At 41.5% G+C, this 20,165-nt stretch overlaps 1 pseudogene; it reads left to right on the top strand.

The window, feature by feature from the left end:
* LOC140638174 (olfactory receptor 2AP1-like) overlaps positions 1 to 18,607 on the top strand; it is a 54,144-nt pseudogene extending 35,537 nt beyond the window's left edge.
* Positions 18,608 to 20,165: the final 1,558 nt, after the last annotated feature.

Here is a 20,165-nt window from a genome sequence, read left to right as displayed (position 1 = left end):
CCAGTAGTAGAGGCGAGCCTCAGGCCCTGTGCTGTGTACGGGGTGGTCACTCACTTGTGGAGCTGCTGGCCCTGGACCCTTTGGGCTGTGCTGAACACCTGGTAGACACGGAAAATGATGCGTTTTCTGAGAGGCTCCTCTCCTGGAAGGATCGCAGCAGGGCCTGTACAAAAGTATCCATTCTGCTTTCGCGGAGCGTCCGCATGGTCCAGGCCTCACCCGGGGTCAGGGTGGATGATTCCTTTCCACAGCAGAGACACAAGGAGGGGCACTGTAGTCAGCTTCCAAACCATGGGCCATTGCGAAGAACAGGGTCTGGCGCTCAGCCCAGAGACACCCATCCTCTTGGGAAGTTGTGCAGGACAAAGGACTTCAGGGCCCACACAGAAAAAGGTTCTAGGCTTCAAAATACCATTGGTTGGTTGGGACGCAGGGCAGAGCATTGGCAACTTCAACACATTCCAGTAGCTGAGCAACACCCACATTTCTCTCAAATCAGAGCTTTTACAAAGACCAGTATTCCATGGAGTCATCCGTAAACATCCCACTGCAGATAGAACACAGAGGGTTAGCACCTTAAATGCTGCTCAAGATCCCACAGATTGGGCCTGAGAAGAGACCAAAGCATGGGCTGCATGGCATTTTCCCTAAAATGATGTACCTTGGTCTGTTCCTGACCTAGGGAGGAAGGATCAGGGGAGAACACCTTCTTTGGCAGGCCCCAGGGAAGCCAGTTGTTTCTAGTCTGGGCTCTTGGCTTGCCCTGATCATCTGTGGGTCCTGACTTTCACCATGAATGGGACTTGTTCTCAGCCCAGACCGGCCACCATGAATGGGACTTGTTCTCAGCCCAGACCGGCCATACTTGTAGTCAGTGGCCTGATGCAGAGATGGAGTAAGTGAACCCTTGGAGCAACTCATCCAATATTTCCTGTGTGGATCTCTACAAAAAAGACAGAGCCACTTGGGTCAGGAGACATCAGAGGGCTTCCACCCAAACTTGGCTTCCAGGTTATGGCAGATCAAGCAACTTAAACAGTCTGTGGGGACACACAAGGTGCTCCTTGCAGTAGGGCAGACATGGCAAGAGAATGGCATCATCTCAAGTGCCAAGGGCCTTGAATGGCTGAATCACTGTGGCAGATGGCCCCATTAATGGAGTACTACGAGGACCTCTAAGGACACAGCTCATGACCTGTTGGGTCTACAATGATCTGATGTGTTCTGGCACATAATACCTTAGAGATAAACATAGAGAATGGCTTCATCCCACCCTTCGTTTTGTCATAAATCACCCTCTTTAGTGTGATCTTCTGTGAGGCCTGCAGATGTCGTGCAATGACAGTGGAGCCGCATTCTACACAGGATACCTGGGGTGCGTGGGTGAAATAAGGAAAATGGTAGTGAAACGCAAAGACACTCATTGCTCTGAGGGAAAAAAACAAACCACCCCCACTCCTCAAAAGCATGAAATCTCTTCTGCACCATTCCAACCAAGCAGAACAGTGTCTTATCACCTCAGATGTAGCCGGAGGTTAGGAGTGGAGGTTCAGGTCTCTTTGCGTTGGGCCTGTGTGGCACTCATGTGGAAACACTACGGGAGGGCCCTAGGTTTCTCTCCATGTTTGTATGGGGGCCATCTCTCTGTGCAGAACCCTCTTCCCATTCTCACCTCAGAACAGCACTGCTCCTTGTTTGCCTGGTGCACCCGATCATTGTCTAGGGAGTTAGAAGGGTTGAAGCCACAGAACATCTCCTCCAAGATCTCCTGGGTGCAGCTCTTTAAATACAGTGCCCCGTATGTACAGGGCCAAGAGACATTAGGATACTCCCTCCACAACACAATAAGGGGACAACCCCTTTAGAAATTGTGTTCTCCGCTTCACATCACAGGGGCAGCTGAAGGGACATCTGGCAAGGAGAAGCCAGATGAAAGAGACTCTTGCGCTCATGACTTACATACTTGAAGTTGAGCTTGACCCTCAGCACTCACCTTCTCATCTTGCCTGCTATGACCTGGCGTCTGATCACCAAAGATGTGTCAGGCTTCCAAACCGTGGCAGCTGGTTTCTGCCCAGGAAGGGCATGTTCCTCTCCTCTGTCCCCATACACTTACTCACACACACACACACACACACACACACACACACGCAGTCTCACACTAACACACCCTCTTACACATACACAAACGGACACACACCCAATGAGGGTGAAAGCGGTGTGAGCCCCCTCAGCTGAGATTACAGTGTGGCCTGCTCTCCAATGGCTTCCCCCAGGTGCCTTGCAGTACCTGTTGACATCTCCCACACATAACCAGAAGTTTCAGCGAACAGGGCTGAGCTGACGTCCATAGCGACATGAACATCTCTCTGTCTGGATTCTCTGAAGCCCAGAGCCACTGAAAGTAGGGCAACAGCAACAGAACATCTTGTTCTCTTGAACGGCTCCAGTTAAGTGAGCTGGAAATAGGGACATTGTTCAATGCAGCTTCCTGGTTACCAGAGTTCTAAATCTGTTACACGCTTGTCCTTAAGGAAGTGACGTCACTTTTTCAAGATTCCAGTGCTTGGGCGCCTCCCTTCAGTCAGACCTATCCAGAGCCCCTTCTTGGCAGATGACTGCTTACCCCATGCCATCTCTTTCATTGTACATCAGGAGCCAAAAATGCCATAGGCACAACTCTCTGAAAATGCAAGGAAGGTCCTACTTTTCTGGAGATGGAGCTGATTTCAGACCTTTCTTTCTGTGCTTGCTTTCCCAGATCTGTGACCTATCTAACCCACCATGTCTCTCACATAGTCCCCAGGTTCCTACCCTGCACGGTGATAGAAGAGGCAGAATCTCCTTCCTAGGGACATCATCAGGGGTCTGTGGATGATATTTGTAACGTACGTGAGCTGGTGCCCTGTGTATCTGAGGCGCAATTTTAAGGATGGTGCATTGACATGAAGGGGTGAGATGTGGCATGGGGTACCACTTGAAAGTGGCCTGGGTACCAGCAACGTAATATCACAATGGTCACTTTACCTCTGGCCTCATTTTAATGGGGGCAGCATGACGGGGTGGGAATACTACAAGATGCAGCCATGGTCATCTTCTGTAGTCAAACCGTCCAATTGTGTCCTGTTCTATTTTGAATGAGACCGAGGTACCGCCTTCTGGGCTCTGGGAGTCGCAGCCTTCACAATGGCTCCCAGCAATAATGACCTGTGGCATAAATATCCCTGTGTCACCGCGAGGTGTTTCGTGATGTGTTTTGACCAACACGATACATCCAACACAATGGAATGTCACACCTAAGTTCCAAATGGAACTATGCTTAATGTTAGTGTTAGGCTTCGGGTTGGGGTTAGGGTTAGATTTGCGGTGTAGTGTTAAGGTTAGGGTTAGGGTTAGGATTAGGGTTTAGTGTGAGTGTAAGGGTTACTGTTAAGCTTATGGATTAGGGTTATGGTTTAGAGGTATGGTTAGGGTTCAGTTTTGGGTTCAGGTTCGGGAAAGTTAGGGTCGGGTGAGGGAAACCCTTGTGAGCAGCCGTTACTAATTAATTATGGCCTGTTGTGGCCCATTCAAGTCCAGTATTTCTAGATCTTTGAATTTTTAAGCTAGAATATGGATTTTATGTGAAATCTCCAGATCTTGTAGATGTTTGCTCATTTTAATACACTAAAAACTGAACAAATTACACCTATGGGTTAAACTTCGTTCTTCTGCAACAAGTTTGCAATCTTTGTTATAGAGTAGTGGTTCTCCAGGTGGTCCCTGGATCAGTAACATCAACATCACGTGCAACCTTAATAGAAATGCAAGTTCCCAGGCCTCACTTCATCTCTCCTGAATCAGAATCTCTAGGGCTGAGGCCCAGGAATCATGTTTTAATAAATCCCCTGGGTGGTACTGATGTGTGGTGAGTTTGAGAACCATTCTTTTGGAGCCTGGAAGTTGATAGCACAATTTTTATCTGGGGATAGTTGTAAAGACAAAAGTTCATTGAATACCCTCCTGTAGATTTATCAAGTGCGTGTATCAAAAATACCAGATGTATATTGTTGCAGATACAGATGACTGTTTATGTATATATAGATTTTTGCCAGCATCAGAATATACAATGATTAAATCACATTTTGTTCTTTTTTTCCTTCTTCTTCTCCTTCCTTGCCCCTCTGCTCCTCCATCACAAATGAACTTAATAGTAACTCTGCCACATTTTGACTTTACTAGAACACATCTTAGAGTTTATTTACTGGTGATTAAAAGATATGTTTGTTGCTTAATTGAGTTCTATTTGTTAGAACTTCCATCTCTAGTTATATTTTAATTTGAGAGTGAAGTTTAACTTATAGGGTTTTCTGTAAACCTGGCCTCCTAATAGCTGACCAGGTTGTTCACATTTTAAAGGCCACATATACCAATATTTTTCTCCATTCTCAAGTGTTGAGATGATTGCTATCCTGATGATTGTTCTGAAAATGCTCCCTTTTGTGTTACCCATAAGCACAATTTATTCATTTAAAAGTCCTGAATATCTGGCTAATCAAATTAATCATGCATTACATTTAGATAATTTCCTTACATTTTAAAATACACAGAAAACTTTTTATAAAAAGTAAAGCTTTTTATGATAGGAAAACTTCATGTATGTCTTGTATAATGAAGTGCTAAAAGTGTCCTTTCGAGTATTTATAATGCTGAGATTGAGAAGTTTGGTATAATATGACTTAAAGTAATGGATAATGGTATTTCTCTGACTTATTTCACTTAGCACAATAATCTCTAGCTCCATCTATGTGATTTTGCTCATACGTGGAATTTAAGAAACAAAACAGAGGTGCCGGCCTGGCTCAGAGGAGCATGTGACTCTTGATCTCACGGTCGTGAGTTCGAGCCCCACATTGGATGTAGAGATTATTTAAATAGGTAAACTTAAAAATCAAAGGGGAAAAAAAGAGGCAAACCAAGAAACAACTCTTTAGTTATAGAGAACTGATGGACACCAGAGGGGAGGGGGTTCTGGCATGGGTTAAATAGATGATGGGGATGAAGCAGTGCACTAGTGATGAGCACTGGGTAATATATGGAAGTGTTGAATCACTGTGTTGCACACCTGAAACTAATATGGCACTGTATGTAAACTAACTGGAATTTAAATAAAAACTTAAAAGTAATGGATAATGAATTAATAAAAAATGGACCAAATTATATTTATACATAATATTTATTAATGAAAACATGCTTATATCCACCAGGTAAACCAGACTTGAATGCAACATTGCCAATTAGACAAACCGCATCAATTTTCAAACAACCAGTAACCAAAGTCACAATTCACCCTAGTAATAAAGTGAAATCAGACCCACAACGAATGAATGAGCAGCCACGTCAGGTAAGGATCTAATTGGTTCTCCAATCCTATTTTTCAGAAAATTCTGTTATTTTTACCAGACATAGTTCAAGTAAAATGGTTAAAATGGAAGATATTTGGAAAGAAAATTGTTTTATGTTCTAGGCTATTACATGAACGCTGGAGAATAACTGTAATATAATATTTAGGTAAAATATTTTAAGAAAAAAGTTACTAGATTGAATCTAAATATTATGGACTACATTTTTATGCTTTTGTGTGGTAATGTACATCAGATTTGCTTTGGTAATATTAGTTTTTTTTCAAGATTATCTTTCCAGAGGATAATATTTCCTAAGGGGATGAAGCATGCAGTTTGTTTTGCTTAGTTTAAAAATATTTTCTATTGCATAAAAACTACTTTTGTTCTGATTTCTTATTATATGACAGCTGTCCCTCCCCTTTTGAAAAACAGAATTAAATAAACTTTGTCAATGTGGTATATTGTCCTGTGACTTCTTTTTGCATAAATTGAGTTTATATTTCTCTTTCTTATTGCTTCAAGCTGTATTACACCAGAATCTGTTCTTAGAAAAAAAGTATTATCTGAGAGGCCTCCCTGCAGGCCTTAATAATAATGTCACATAGCCAGGGGAGGGAGACTTGACAAAATGTTTACCTTTCCAATTAACCTTGCTTATTCACTCCCTAGTTGTGGTCCAAAAGTTTAGGCACTTTGGAAATTTTTAGTAGCAATTGGGGTGAGGGAGTGGAGGGATAAACATCTGTGCCTATTTTTTCTCTCCTTTCTCTGTCTCCTCCCACTTACAGATTAGAAATGCTGATTTACCTATGACGGTCGGTCGGTTTTCTTTTGCTCTCGTATTCCCCATTTAGATGCCTCACTCCACCTAGTCCCTCGCGAGGGACTTGAATTTTGTTTTCCACTAGTCCCTCAAGTGTCTCATCTCCAGTCTTCATAAAGGATTGGGCCAAAACTTTCAGACAGTTGCTCTAGAAGAAACTACATAAAGAAATTCAGTTCCCACATCCTCTGTAGTGTTTTTTCCTCTTCAGGTGAGCCAGGAAAACAGAAGATATTTGGAACCACATTGGATCAGCATCTTGCTAGAGATGTCTCAAGATATGAAGTTCTAAACTTGCTTTACTGCTGGTCCCCAAGAGATTCAACAGGGGCCATGTAAGTAGATCACATCCAGTATAAAATATGTGTGCCTGTATGTGCCTTTAGGCTCTTGTCACCACTTAGGTTTTCTCTGAGGCAGTCAGCTTTCTGTACCAGGCTTTCCCCTTCTGTTTTACTACTGTAACCAGTGATAGTCACCAAACCGCTGGTGGTTTTCATATATTCATTACAACAGGGAAGGAATTCCGCCATTCTGACCTCTGCCCACCTGATTGTAGCCATTTTCTGATTGTATTCTCTCTTAGATACTGTCTAAAGTCTTGAACATCTCATCCTTTGGCGTTTTGGTGATTTTTAAATCGTTTCCTTGTACAGATTTTTATCAGTTGAAAATTTTCAAAGCATGTAATTGGGTAAGACAGTTTGCCTCAAAAACGCCCAAAAGATAAAGAAAGTGGAATAACTACTAATAACAGTTCCAAACTGGAAACTGGAGTTCTTATTGAGAATAAGTAGTAGGTGGATTTTATCCTCAACTTTTCTTTGCCAAATCATTCTCAATATAGTCTATCTATAAACGCACGTATTTTACAGGCCAATTGAGTAGCAAATTATGGCTATTTAAACAGTAACTTAATTGTTTTCTGTACCTAAGTTCAGTCACAGATTTTAACAACTGTACTAACTATATTTGCCGGGTATTTACCTGGCTCTAGAGAACGCTGGTAACAGAGAGTTTTAAAGCTGAAGTAATCAGTCAGTTGTTCCTTATTCACTGATACATTGAGTCGTTTTGTATTTTCCTTCTTTTATTAAAGTTTGTGGCATTGTGCTCAGATGAAAAGAGTATTTCAGAAAAGCTAAATCCCTCCCCTCCCCACCTGCACCCAATCTTATGTCATTTTAACCCAGATCTTTTGAGGATTTTATCTTCCTTTTAGCTTGCATAGACAGGAAGTGTTAAAAATATTTAGGAGGTCAGCTCTCCAAATGTTTGAACTCTTTTCCCTTTATCCTCATGTCATCTGACAGTTTTGGCTGTTTTTGATTATAACAAGGCATTAGTTATCTTTCCCCTGTCTTTACCTTCAACATAAGAATTGAGGTAATATTTGGCTACTGTCCCACTAATAGGATTTCAAAATAAAGGATGGGGCATTGGGCAACTGTAGGAAAATAGCAGAGACAACTTTTATATTAATGTTTAAAAAAATCTGTCATTCTGATTATTGCAGTATAGATTCAGGTTTTTTAAGTAAAGGAAAGATGTTGATTCAAAGTATATTTTGAAAGATATGTGCTAATCAACTGTTGTTGTTGAGGAGATAGTTGACCAAAAAAATTGACAAATATAATTCTTGCAACTGTGCTTTTACACAGCCTCGTTGAACTAGATTGGCAGTATAAATTGCCAGATATTCCATTTGGAGAAGTTATTTTGATCATTCAGAAAAAAAAACTACACAAAGAGGTTTTTATTTTTGAGACTCCTGTAGATACAAATGTTTTTATTCCTTCATGCCACAGTCTTTTAAGAAGGCACTCAAGCTAGTGGTATTATAATTGTTTTTAGAGGGTTGAATTTTGAGACCTAGAACTAGGGTTAGATTTTTGGATTTTAAATAAGTCCAACCTTGAATAGGATAGGTTGAAGTGATTAACTTAGATGTGAAGCTATCATAGAAATTAATAATTCTGTCTTATATAACAAACATGCTTGCATCATAATATGGCAGTTTGATTTGAATTCTATAAATTAGATGACGTATAAATTTCTAATGTATTGATTACTTGAAAAATGCCTTAGCTTTAAAATTGCAAATTAGGGGAGAGGGGGAGGGGTAAGATGGCAGAAGAGTAGGGTCCCCAAATCACCTGTCCCCACCAAGTTACCTAGATAACTTTCAAATCATCCTGAAAATCTGCGAATTCGGCCTGAGATTTTAAGAGAGAACACCTGGAATGCTACAGTGAGAAGAGTTCATGCTTCTATCAAGGTAGGAAGACGGGGAAAAAAGAATTAAAGAAACAAAAGGCATCCGAGGGGGAGGGGCCCCGCGAGGAGCTGGGCTAAGGCCAGGGCGAGTGCCCCCAGGACAGGAAAGCCCTGTCCCAGAGAAGAAGGAGCTTCACCAATCTTCCTTCCCGGGTGGAAAGGCGCTCGCAGGGAGTTAGAGCACAACCCCAGGAAGGGCGGGAATGCCCTCAGGCTCCTTGGGACACTAACAGAGCAACTGCGCACCGGGGAGAGTGCGCTGAGCTCCCTGAAGGACTGCAGCGCACACGCATTGACCCGGGAGCAGCTCGGATGGGCTTGGGTGGCGGCTCCCCAGAGAGGGGGCTGTGCGGCTGGGAGCGCGAATACAACAGCGCAGCCCGGAGCACAGGGCGCTGGGGACACAGCTCACGATACAGCCTCCCCCTGGAACAGGCAGAGGCCAGGAGGGCCCAGGACAGCAAAGACGCTCCTGCCCCGAGATGAGCAGATCAGCGGCCCCGCCCCTGGAGCATCCAGGCCCCTGCCTACGGAGAGCTCCGTAGTTACTACGGGAGCTGAATCCAGGGCTCTGGAGCTGGCCCCGCCACTGTGGTTGTTCCTCCTGGGGCCTCCCGGGGTAAACAACCCCCACTGAGCCCTGCACCAGGCAGGGGGCTGAGCAGCTCCCCCAAGTGCTAACACCTGAAAATCAGCACAACAGGCCCCTCCCACAGAAGACCAGCTAGACGGACAAGTTCCAGGGGAAGTCAAGGGCCTTAAAGTATACAGAATCAGAAGATACTTCCCCGTGTTTTTTTTTTTTTCTTTTTGATTTCTGTTTGCTTCCCCCACCATTTTTTCCCTTTCTTTCTTTTTCTTTCTCGTTTTCTTTTTTCTTCCTTTCTTCTTTCTTCTTTTTCTCTTTTCTTTCCTTCTTTCTCTCCTCTCTTTTTCTCCTTTTCCCAATACAACTTGTTTTTGGCCAATCTGCACTGAGCAAAATGACGAGAAGGAAAACCTCACCTCAAAAGAAAGAATCAGAAACAGTCCTCTCTCACACAGAGTTACAAAATCTGGATTACAATTCAATGTCAGAAAGCCAATTCAGAAGCACTATTATAATGCTACTGGTGGCTCTAGAAAAAAGCATAAAGGAGAATTTAGATCTAATCAGGCAGAAATTAAAAATCAATTGAATGAGATGCAATCCAAACTAGAAGTCCTAACGACAAGGGTTAACGAGGTGGAAGAATGAGCGTGTGACATAGAAGACAAGTTGATGGCAAAGAGGGAAACTGAGGAAAAAAGAGACAAACAATTAAAAGACCACGAGGATAGATTAAGGGAAATAAACGACAGCCTGAGGAAGAAAAACCTACTTTTAATTGGGTTTCCCGAGGGCGCTGAAAGGGACAGAGGCCCAGAATATGTATTTGAACAGATCATAACTGAAAACTTTCCTAATCTGGGAAGGGAAACAGGCATTCAGATCCAGGAAATAGAGAGATCCCTCCCCCCCTAAAATCAATAAAAACCGTTCAACACCTCGACATTTAATAGTGAAACTTGCAAATTCCAAAGATAAAGAGAAGATCCTTAAAGCAGCAAGAGACAAGAAATCCCGACTTTTATGGGGAGAAGTATTAGGGTAAGAGCAGACCTCTCCACAGAGACCTGGCAGGCCAGAAAGGGCTGGCAGGATATATTCAGGGTCCTAAATGAGAAAAACATGCAACCAAGAATACTTTATCCAGCAAGGCTCTCATTCAGAATGGAAGGAGAGATAAAAGCTTCCAAGACACACAGGAACTGAAAGATTATGTGACCTCCAAACCAGCTCTGCAAGAAATTTAAGGGGGACTCTTAAAATTCCCCTTTAAGAAGTCCAGTGGAACAATCCACAAAAACAAGGACTGAATAGATACCATGATGACACTAAACTCATATCTTTCAATAGTAACTCTGAATGTGAATGGGCTTAATGACCCCATCAAAAGGCGCAGGGTGTCAGACTGGATAAAAAAGCAGGACCCATCTATTTGCTGTCTACAAGAGACTCATTTTAGACAGAAGGACACCTACAGCCTGAAAATAAAAGGTTGGAGAACCATTTACCATTCAAATGGTCCTCAAAAGAAAGCAGGGGGTAGCCATCCTTATATCAGACAAACTAAAATTTACCCCGAAGACTGTAGTGAGAGATGAAGAGGGACACTATATCATACTTAAAGGATCTATCCAACAAGAGGACTTAACAATCCTCAATATATATGCCCCAAATGTGGGAGCTGCCAAATATATCAATCAGTTAATAACCAAAGTTAAGACATACTTAGATAAAAATACACTTATACTTGGTGACTTCAATCTAGCGCTTTCTACACTCGAAAGGTCTTCTAAGCACAACATCTCCAAAGAAACGAGAGCTTTAAATGATACACTGGACCAGATGGATTTCACAGATATCTACAGAACTTTACATCCAAACTCAACTGAATACACATTCTTCTCAAGTGCACATGGAACTTTCTCCAGAATAGACCACATACTGGGTCACAAATCGGGTCTCAACCGATACCAAAAGATTGGGATCGTCCCCTGCATATTCTCAGACCATAATGCCCTGAAATTAGAACTAAATCACAACAAGAAGTTTGGAAGGACCTCAAACATGTGGAGGTTAAGGACCATCCTGCTAAAAGATGAAAGGGTCAACCAGAAAATTAAGGAAGAATTAAAAAGATTCATGGAAACTAATGAGAATGAATATACAACCATTCTAAATCTTTGGGATGCAGCAAAAGCGGTCCTGAGGGGGAAATACATCGCAATACAAGCATCCATTCAAAAACTGGAAAGAACTCAAATACAAAAGCTAACCTTACACCTAAAGGAGCTAGAGAAAAAACAGCAGATGGACCCTACCCACAGCAGAAGAAGAGAGTTAATTAAAATTCGAGCAGAACTCAATGAAATCGAGACCCGAAGAACTGTGGAACAGATCAACAGAACCAGGAGTTGGTTCTTTGAAAGAATTAATAAGATAGATAAACCATTAGCCAGCCTTATTAAAAAGAAGAGAGAGAAGACTCAAATTAATAAATGAATGACTCATGAATGAGAAAGGAGAGATCACTACCAACACCAAGGAAATACAAACACTTTTAAAAACATATTATGAACAGCTATACGCCAATAAATTAGGCAATCTAGAAGAAATGGACATATTCCTGGAAAGCCACAAACTACCAAAACTGGAACAGGAAAAAATAGAAAACCTGAACAGGCCAATAACCAGGGAGGAAATAGAAGCAGTCATCAAAAACCTCCCAAGACACAAGAGTCCAGGGCCGGATGGCTTCCCAGGGGAATTTTATCAAACGTTTAAAGAAGAAACCATACCTATTCTCCTAAAGCTGTTTGGAAAGATAGAAAGAGATGGAGTACTTCCAAATTCGTTCTATGAGGCCAGCATCACCTTAATTCCAAAACCAGACAAAGACCCCACCAAAAAGGAGAATTACAGACCAATATCCCTGATGAACATGGATGCAAAAATTCTCAACAAGATACTGGCCAATAGGATCCAACAGTACATTAAGAAAATTATTCACCATGACCAAGTAGGATTTATCCCTGGGACACAAGGCTGGTTCAACACCCGTAAAACAATCAATGTGATTCATCATATCAGCAAGAGAAAAACCAAGAACCATATGATCCTCTCATTGGATGCAGAGAAAGCATTTGACAAAATACAGCATCCATTCCTGATCAAAACTCTTCAGAGTGTAGGGATAGAGGGAACATTCCTCGACATCTTAAAAGCCATCTATGAAAAGCCCACAGCAAATATCATTCTCAATGGGGAAGCACTGGGAGCCTTTCCCCTAAGATCAGGAACAAGACAGGGATGTCCACTCTCACCACTGCTATTCAACATAGTATTGGAAGTCCTAGCCTCAGCAATCAGGCAACAAAAGGATATTAAAGGCATTCAAATTGGCAAAGAAGAAGTCAAACTCTCCCTCTTCGCCGATGACATGATACTCTACATAGAAAACCCAAAAGCCTCCACCCCAAGATTGCTAGAACTCATACAGCATTTTGGTAGCATGGCAGGATACAAAATCAATGCCCAGAAGTCAGTGGCATTTCTATACACTAACAATGAGACTGAAGAAAGAGAAATTAAGGAGTCAATCCCATTTACAATTGCACCCAAAAGCATAAGATACCTAGGAATAAACCTAACCAAAGAGGTAAAGTATCTATACCCTAAAACCTATGCCACACTTCTGAAAGAAATTGAGGAAGACACAAAGAGATGGAAAAATATTCCATGCTCATGGATCGGCAGAATTAATATTGTGAAAATGTCAATGTTACCCAGGGCAATTTACATGTTTAATGCAATCCCTATCAAAATACCATGGACTTTCTTCAGAGAGTTAGAACAAATTATTTTAAGATTTGTGTGGAATCAGAAAAGACCCCGAATAGCCAGGGGAATTTTAAAAAAGAAAACTATATCTGGGGGCATCACAATGCCAGATTTCAGGTTGTACTACAAAGCTGTGGTCATCAAGACAGTGTGGTACTGGCACAAAAACAGACACGTAGATCAATGCAACAGAATAGAGAACCCAGAAGTGGACCCTGAACTTTATGGTCAACTAATATTCGATAAAGGAGGAAAGACTATCCATTGTAAGAAAGACAGTCTCTTCAATAAATGGTGCTGGGAAAATTGGACTTCCACATGCAGAAGAATGAAACTAGACCACTCTCTTTCACCATACACAAAGATAAACTCAAAATGGATAAAAGATCTAAATGTGAGACAAGATTCCATCAAAATCCTAGAGGAGAACACAGGCAACACCCTTTTTGAACTCGGCCACAGTAACTTCTTGCAAGATACATCCACGAAGGCAAAAGAAAATAAAAAATGAACTATTGGGACTTCATCAAGATAAGAAGCTTTTGCACAGCAAAGGATACAGTCAACAAAACTCAAAGACAACCTACAGAATGGCAGAAGATATTTGCAAATGACTAATCAGATAAAGGGCTAGTTTCCAAGATCTATAAAGAACTTAATAAACTCAACACCAAAGAAACAAACAATCCAATCATGAAATGAGCAAAAGACATGAACAGGAATCTCACAGAGAGAGACATAGACATGGCCAACATGCACATGAGGTAATGGTCCGCATCACTTGCCATCAGGGAAATAAAAATCAAAACCACAATGAGATCCCACCTCACACCAGTGAGAATGGGGAAAATTAACAAGGCAGGAAAACACAAATGTTGGAGAGGATGTGGAGAAAGGGGAACCCTCTTGCACTGTTGGTGGGAATGTGAACTGGTGCAGCCACTCTGGAAAACTGTGTGGAGGTTCCTCAAAGAGTTGAAAATAGACCTGCCCTACGACCCAGCAATTGCACTTCTGGGGATTTACCCCATGATACAGATGCAGTGAAACGCCGTGACACCTGCACCCCGATGTTTCTAGCAGCAATGTCCACAATAGTCAAACTGTGGAAGGAGCCTTGGTGCCCATCGATAGATGAATGGATAAAGAAGATGTGGTTTATGTATACAATGGAATATTACTCAGCCATTAGAAATGACAAATACCCACCATTCGCTTCGCTGTGGATGGAACTGGAGGGTATTATGCTGTGTGAAGTAAGTCAATCGGAGAAGGACAAACAGTATATGGTCTCATTCATTTGAGGAATATAAATAATAGTGAAAGGGAATAGAAGGGAAGGGAGAAGGAATGTGTAGGAAACATCAGAAAGGGAGACAGAACATGAAGACTCCTAACTCTGGGAAATGAACTAGGGGTGGCGGAAGCGGAGGAGGGCAGGGGGTGGGGGTCAATGGGTGTCGGGCACTGACGGGGGCACTTGACGGGATGAGCACTGGGTGTTATTCTGTATGTTGGTAAATTGAACACCAATAAAAAATAAATTTATTATTAAAAAAGGAATATATTATGTGTAGCTATTAGTAACACTACATAGTGTAATATGAAAATATGTCAGTTGTTAGAATGAAAATAATTTTATGGTATTTTTGAGTAGAGAAAAGCAAGATAAAGAGATATCCTTAATATCTCTGTGTCTGATGATGAAAAATATTAAAAGAAAAATATAAGGGCTTATGCAGACGCTTAGTTGGAAATTTTATCTGCATAAAAACCACAGCATTTATTAAAATAGGGGTATGAATCTAAAAAATGTCAAAAAAATATTTCACATTAAATTTTTACCAAATCTGTACAATTTTCTGGCCTCTGTATTAAATATATAGAGAAATAAGGTCTTATTCTAAGGGGTAACTCATTTATGTTAAAATTTGACAGATGAAATGTACATACTTGATATAACTGGAAAGCAATTTGACTTTATTACCAAGTGTTATACTGTGGTCAAGTTTAATAATGAAGAGGAGACAAAATTATTGGTGATTGTGATTATTAGATAAAATTTATGAAAAGCTGAGCTTGAGCTGACATTTAAGGAACTATAATTTGCTGATGGGACCTGTGTTCAGCCAGTAAGTACCATCAGTTATATTTTGAACTTTGCCAAGTACTGACCAATCCACCCATGTATCTATATTAAATGGCGATAGTGTTTATTGAGCCCTTGCCATGAGCCAGGAAAGCTAAGTAGTATGATTCCTAACATTTTATTAACAATTTCGGGGCTGAAGGGCGGGGGCGGGGGGGCTGTAGTGAACACCACAGCCCATGCAGTCCCCAGCCCAGAGGTCTGGCCACAGGTGCAGGCTCCAGCCCCAAGGCCAAGGCACAGGTGCAGCCTCCAGCCCGAGGTCCAGGTATAGGTGCAGCCCCCAGCCCCGGGCCCCGCCGCAGGTTTAGTCCCCAGCCAGGGGCCCGGCCCCAGGTGCAGCCCCCAGCCTGAGGCACAGGCACAGGTGCAGCCCCCAGTCCGAGGCACAGGCACAGGTGCAGCCCCCAGCCCGAGGCCCGGCCACAGGTGCAGTCCGCAGCCCGCACCACCTCCTCCACGACCATGCTGCTATTTTTCAACCTCATCCTCTGGGAGCAGCTGGTATTTATGCTGTGTGGGCGCCTATGTCCTTGTCACTTGAGATGCCTGTGGCCATTTCCTTGAGGATGTGCCTGCCGTCTGCACACTGAGCTCAGGGGTGAGGAGGCTGCTTTCGCCCTCGGCCTGGCTGGCGCTGCCCCCCCTGTCTTGGAGAGCCGCCTGCATCTGCACACCTGCCGCCCCCCACTTCCTCCGGGGTGTCCCTACAGCAGCTGCAGTGGCTTTGGGACCGGCTTCCGAGCTGGGCCGGGGGGTGGGGTAGCCGTGCAGCCGCTCTCAGGTGAACAGATGGCAGCACCTGCCCCCTCCCCGCGGAGGGCTGCAGGGATGGGGGCCGAGGGGCCGGGTCCTTCCAGCCCCGGGGTGGAGAACTCGGCCCAAAGGCTCTCGCAGGAGGAGGAAAGGAGCTGCAGTTGAAGTGGACATCAGACGGTGCCCTCCTCAGCGTCCTTTTAAAAACCGTATACTGTAGTCCAATAAGATAGCAACTGTATAGATTTGCTAAAATAGATTTTAGGATCCTAAAAAAAAGAATTAGGGAAAAATCCATCCAAATGTAGAGCTTTAGTAAGTGCACAGAATTATAATTCAAACTGAGAAAATTGAAATAAAAAATACAAAACAGCAAAAAGAAGAAAATAACCAAGTTCAGTTTTTTTTTTTGCAAGTTCAGTTTTATTCCTGTAGTTCATACCTTGATTTTTTACTCCATTGGCCAGAAACTGAGAGTTAAGAGGTTGATTTAAGAAATCTATTTAATCAGGGATCCCTGGGTGGCGCAGCGGTTTGGCGCCTGCCTTTGGCCCAGGGCGCGATCCTGGAGACCCGGGATCGAATCCCACGTCGGGCTCCCGGTGCATGGAGCCTGCTTCTCCCTCTGCCTGTGTCTCTGCCTCTCTCTCTCTCTGTGTGTGTGACTATCATAAATAAATAAGAAAACAAGAAATCTATTTAATCAAATGAAACCTACTCTCTAAAGTTGTTTTAGGTTTGTCTACATACATATGACAGCATCCAATGACTTTTTTTTTAAAGGATTTTATTTACTCATGAGAGGCACAGAGAGAGAGAGGCAGAGACACAGGCAGAGGGGGAAGCAGGCTCCACGTGTGGAGCCCGATGGGGGACTCGGGGTCACGCCGTGGGCCCAAGGCAGATGCTCAACCGCTGAGCCATCCAGGCGGCCTGACAACATCCAATGACTTAAATAAAAATCAAAATACAAAGATTAAGAAGGAAAACATAAATGAATGAAAAAAATGGTGAGAATAATTGAAAATGTTCTCTTTTTTTAAGATTATTTATTTATTTATTGATAGACACACACACACACACAGAGGAGAGAGAGAGAGAGGCAGAGACAGGCAGAGGGAGAAGCAGGCACCATGCAGAGAGCCTGACGTGGGACTAGATTCAGGGCCTCCAGGATCACGCCCTAGGCTGCAAGGCGGCGCTAAACCGCTGTGCCATCGGGGCTGCCCAATTGAAAATGTTCTTAAGAAGCAAGACCTTTGATAATTATAAAGTAAAATAATAAAATGCAGATGGAACTAGAGGGTATTATGCTGAACAAAATAAGTCAGTCAGAGAAAGACACCATATGGTATCCCTTATATGTGGAATATAAGAAATATCACAGAGGACCATAGAGTAAGGGAGGGAAAACTGAATGGGAAGTCATCAAAGAGGGAGGAAAACCACGAGACTCTTAACTATAGGAAACAAACAGCATTGCTGGAGGGAAGAAGGGTGGGGGGAATAGGGTAACTGGGTGACGGGCATTAAGGAGGACACATGATGGGATAAGCACTGGGTGTCATACACAACTGATGAATTATTGAATACTACATCAGAAACAGAGTATGTACTATATGTTGGCTAATTGAATTTAGAAAAATAAGAAAATATGTTGATCACTTCATGTTATTATTATTTTCTGTCTTATTTGTCTGAAGTTAATGATGGGAAACCAGATATCAGTGATAGAATTCATTCTTCTTGGACTGACGAATGACACTGAGCTTCAAGCTGTGCTTTTCCTTTTTCTGCTGCTAACTTATGTCTTAAGCATCCTGGGAAACTTGACCATCATCATTCTGACCCTTTTGGATTATCGCCTTCAGACTCCGATGTATTTCTTTCTCCGGAATTTTTCTGTTTTGGAAATATCTTTTACTTCTGTCTTTGTTCCCAAAATGCTAGTCAATATTGCAACTGGAGACAAGACTATCTCCTTCGCTGGTTGTTTCACTCAGTATTTTTTTGCCATCCTTCTGGGGGCAACTGAATTTTATCTTTTAGCTGCCATGTCCTATGATTGCTATGCTGCCATTTGTAAACCCCTGCATTATACAACTGTAATGAGCAGGAAACTGCATTCAGCTTGTTCTGTGTTCCTGGTTCTCTGGTTTTTTGGTTGTCATTGTGCCACATACAATGACTCTCCAACTGCCTTTCTGTGCCTCCAATGTCATCAATCATTGTTGCTGTGACTATACCATACTGCTGCATCTGTCCTGTTAAGACACACAGTTCATAGAAGTGATGGAGTTTATCTTTGCAGCAGTTACCCTCATCTTCACCTTGGTGCTAGTGATTCTTTCCTACACGTACATAATCAGGACAATTCTGAGAATCCCTTCTGTTCAACAAAGAAAAAAAGCCTTTTCTACATGCTCCTGTCACATGATTGTGGTCTCACTTTCTTATGGAAGTTGTATCTTTATGTACATAAATCCTTCTGTTAAGGATGCAGAAACTTTTAATAAGAGAGTGGCTGTTTTAAATACCTCAGTTGCCCCTCTGTTGAACCCTTTCATCTATATCCTAAGGAAAAAGCAAGTGAAAATAGCCTTCAAAGACATGGTCAGCAAGATAACAATGTTTTCAGGAAAATGAAAGTGAGGTTCATAATAATAAAAAATAACAAATAAATGTTTGGAAAATTATAGATGTACATTATTATAACATTGAAGTGTTTGCTATTATCTATCATCAATATTCCTAACGGGACACAAAAACAGTAAAACTACTTATTTAATGAAGCCTATTTTGCCATCACTTTATTTCTTAAAATTTTACAGGCCTGTGTGTATATGTGTGTGTATCCTCAAACATTTTCATGCTACTTTTCCTTATCTGTACCTCACTTATAAGGAAAGGATTTGGGAGAAAAGCAGATTGGGAATATGACTTCCAATAGTTTACTTTTTGCTACTGAGTTTTGCTTATCTTACTCACTGCCATATGGTGTTCAAATGCTGCAGTTGATAACTGAATAGTCAAATATACACCCAGAAGAAATCTACTTTGGTTTGTTAATAATAGCTTAAATAATATATTAGTGAATTAATAGAAAGTTGGTTATTTTCAAATTATATTATTCAGATTTAAATTTAGTGTTTCACTTACTGAGAACTTAGTCTACTAAATATTTGAGATAAAGAAAGTTCTGACGAAGGGAAAATCAATACATGTTTGTTTTCAAACTGACAAGAAATTCGTTAATAATGATTTATACACACATTAAACTCTGAGTGAATCCAGAAAAGAGGTAAAGGGATGATTCAAATTTAGGTTAATTAGCGACATATCATTATGGCAAATTCTTACAATTTAGTGATGTGCCTAATCATTGTTCTGGTTCTCTTTAACAAGCATATGAAACAAAACTATATTAACAGTATCTATGGTGTTAATAATCTTGTAAGCTTAAATCATATTCTTTCTAAATTTCATACTAAACTTTACATTTTTGTAATCTGATCTCCTCAGGCAGAATGTCCATCACAAGCTGATATTTTCTGAACATTGCTTGTTCATATTAATTTCTCAGAAAGCATGGGCCAAACTCATACTATGATTTCTAAATTTTTAGATATAAAGAAGCCAAAAAATGAATTAAAGAAGCTATAAATGTTTCTACTTTAATCCTTTCAATGTACAGATGAAGAAAATTGAATCTTAAAGATATTAACAAACTTTTATTAAAGTATATAGTTATATTTGTACTCTTGAATTCTTTACTCACCCATCATTAGATGCAGATTCTATTAAGTAGCAGAAATACTAAAACAGTGCCCTGAGAAGCCATGGGGAAAGACAATTGAAAATGTAGAACTTGTTAGTTCATATACACCTGCCATAATTTCATCAGAAAAAACACCTAAGTACCTGACACATGGCTGATGTTAACAGGTGAGTAAGTTAGATATTGTGTTAGTTACTTAGATTGACAGGTAACTGATTCATTAGTTCACTTGATTATTTGTTTTCTACATCATCAGTGTATGTCAATCATAGTTATCCAAAACATTACGTCACATTATAGTGGCTGCTCAATTTCAGAAGACAGATCACATAATGATATGTAGCTGAACACTATTGACAGAGGTGACTGCTTTTCAAACAGACAAAATTCTGTTAATCACTGATTGGATTAAAACACCAAAGTAAATCAATCAACCAACCAACCAATCAAAAATCCAGGAACATTATGTTGAAGTAGTTGAAAATCTGCAGAAGATAGGGGGAAAAAAGTTAGTCAGGATGGAGGAACCCTAGGACATCCAGGAGAATAATAAGAGGGAATAATAACTGAGT

This window comes from Canis lupus, chromosome 8 (genome assembly GCF_048164855.1).
Source record: "Canis lupus baileyi chromosome 8, mCanLup2.hap1, whole genome shotgun sequence".
NCBI lineage: Eukaryota > Metazoa > Chordata > Mammalia > Carnivora > Canidae > Canis > Canis lupus.
This window is presented reverse-complemented; position numbering and strand designations above follow the sequence as displayed.